Source organism: Silene latifolia, chromosome Y (genome assembly GCF_048544455.1).
Source record: "Silene latifolia isolate original U9 population chromosome Y, ASM4854445v1, whole genome shotgun sequence".
In the NCBI taxonomy this organism is placed as follows: Eukaryota; Viridiplantae; Streptophyta; class Magnoliopsida; order Caryophyllales; family Caryophyllaceae; genus Silene; species Silene latifolia.
This window is the reverse complement of record NC_133538.1, coordinates 462,586,106-462,588,848: the sequence shown is the minus strand read 5'-3', so window position 1 is coordinate 462,588,848 and position 2,743 is coordinate 462,586,106. Positions and strand designations below refer to the sequence as shown.

Sequence of the window (2,743 nt, the reverse complement as noted above, 5' to 3'; positions counted from 1 at the left end):
GATGTTGCTCAACACCTTAAAGAAGTAATCAAAAGCTTGTTCATTGTTATGGTAGAGGTCCTCAATAGACCGTGGCCCTTGTTGTTGATCATGATCGATGGCATGCCCAATGTAGGGATTAAAGATCCCTTCAAATTCGTCGTCCCAAAGACCACAAACTTCATTGAGTTGATCATTGAAAATCTCTTGCTTAGATGGAGACAACTCTCCCAATTTCTTTTCTTGGCCAATGAGGCCATCTTCTTCTTCCTTGGTTGATTTTGATGAGCTTTGCAAGCTCTCCTTGTTACAATTCACTTGCTCTTTGAATGGAGCATCTTCAATTTTCTTCCTCCATTGGAGTTCCGATTTCTTCCTTTCATCTTTTCGGCTATAATGATCAATCATGAAACATGGCTCATGCAAACGAGGAGCTCTCATGGTCTTGTCAAGATTAAAATTTATGCTTTCATCTCCCACTTCTAGAGTGAGCTCTCCATGTTTCACATCAATCACCGCACCCGCGGTGTGTAGGAAAGGTCTTCCTAAGATGATTGGAATGTTGGAATCTTCCTCCATATCAACAATGACAAAGTCCACCGGGATGAAAAACTTCCCACCCGCACGGGGACATCTTCCCATATCCCTAATGGTGTCTTCGTCGATCTATCGGCCATTTGAAGTGTGATATTGGTGCATTTAAGCTCTCCCATTCCCAACCTTTTACTCACCGAGTACGGCATGACACTCACACTAGCCCCTAGATCACATAAGGCTTTGTTGATCGTCGTGTCGCCAATGGTACACGGTATTGAGAAGCTTCCCGGATCCTTTAACTTTGGAGGTGAACTCCCTTGAAGTATTGCACTACTCACCTTAGTGAAGGCGATAGTCTCAAGTTTACGGATCGACTTCTTCTTTGTGAGGATATCTTTCATGTACTTTGCATAGGCCGGTACGTGATTGATTAATTCCGTGAAAGGAATTGAGACTTCTAAGTTCTTCACAATCTCCATGAACTTTCCAAGTTGATCATCAAATTTGGGCTTGGCTTGACGACTTGGAAAAGGAAGTCTAATCACAATGGGCTCCTTTTCTTTGGCTTTGTCTTCATTTTTCTTTGAACTTTCTTCTTTTGATGATTCCCCTTCTTTGGGGCTTTGCACAATTTCTTCCTTTTCACTAGCTTTCACAACTTCATCCTCAACTTGCTCCTTCGGTGCTTCATATCTTGTACCACTTCTCAAGTGAATGGCACTAACCGTTTCATGTCTAGGGGGATTACTTTGAGGTGGTAATTGCCCCTTTTGTCTTTGTGAGCTTGAAGATGCTAGTTGAGTCAATTGTGTTTCCAACATCTTGGTATGAGCTAGAATGTTATTGATGGTGGTGTCTTTTGCTTGGCTATCTTTTTGCATTTGAGTGAAAAATTCTTGTTGATTCTTTTGCATTTGGAGGACCGCTTTTTGGACATCAAAACCTTGGTCATTTTGGTGATTGTATGGATTTTGATTTTGGTAACCTTGGTTTTGATTGTAAAAGGGTCTTTGATTTTGGTTCCTCATGGGTGGTGGAGTGTATGTTGTTTGAGGGTTTTGAACATTTTGGCTTTTGTATGAGAGATTTGGATGGAACTTGGTGTTTTCATTGTAAAAATTTGAATAAGGGGTACCACTTTTGTAAGCTTGGAAAGCATTAACTTGTTCGGTTGTTCCCCTACACTCACTTGGGTCATGTCCCAAAGTTCCACAATTCTCACATATCCCACTTGGGATTGATGAGGATGCCGTCATGGCATTGACATGATGCTTTGATGTTTTTGAGTTTTCCTCAAGTCTAGCCATAGCTTGTTCAAACTTCAAGTTGATTGTGTCAATGTGAGCACTAAGTTGAGCACCCAATTGAGTAACGGAGTCCACTTCATGCTTTCCTCCTCTAGTAGCCTTGCGAGGTCTACTATATTGTGAATTATGGACCGCCATTTCCTCAATCTTGTTCCATGTTTGATTGTCATCAACTTCGGTGAACATTCCATTTGATCCCATATTGAGAATGTTCCTAGAATCTTCATATAAACCATTTCAAAATTGTTGCACTAAAAACCATTCGCTAAGTCCATGGTGAGGACATGAGCGACAAATACCTTTGAACCGCTCCCAAGCTTCATACAAAGATTCTTCATCCCTTTGCTTAAAACCCGTAATTTGAGCTCTTAGCATGTTAGTCTTTTCCGGTGGGTAGAATTTTTTGTAGAAAGCTAGAGCTAACTTCTTCCAAGAATCTATTCCAAGGGTGGCCTTATCAAGGCCCTTCAACCATTGCTTTGCGGTGCCGATTAACGAAAAAGGAAATAAGATCCATCTTATTTGGTCTTGAGTCACGCCCGTTTGAGAGATAGCATCACAATAATCGCAAAAGGTTTCCATATGAGAATGAGGGTCCTCACTAGGCATTCCCCCGAATTGGTTCCTCTCAACTAGTTGGATGAAGGCGGACTTGGCAATAAAATTACCGGTGAGATGTTGCGGTGTAGGAGTACCATTTGGTAGATTCTCCTCGGTGGGTATAGAGTGTGACGAGAATTTAGGCATTGTAGGTGGATTTTGTGGGATATTGTGTAATGGGTTTTCTTCTCCTTCTATTGCGAAAGGATTGACAAACTCACTAGTGGGTTGAACAACTTCACCAACACCTCTCAAATTCCTCCTAACAAGTCTCCTATTATTCGTCAAGGTTCTTTCGATTTCACGGTCAAAAGGTAACA

General features: G+C 41.5%; 1 non-coding gene across 1 annotated transcript; it reads left to right on the top strand.

Moving 5' to 3' along the window:
- The first annotated feature begins 2,091 nt into the window (after positions 1 to 2,091).
- LOC141637015 (small nucleolar RNA R71) lies at positions 2,092 to 2,198 on the top strand. The gene has a single exon (XR_012541579.1). It is a non-coding gene; the product is annotated as a small nucleolar RNA R71 (small nucleolar RNA).
- Positions 2,199 to 2,743: the final 545 nt, after the last annotated feature.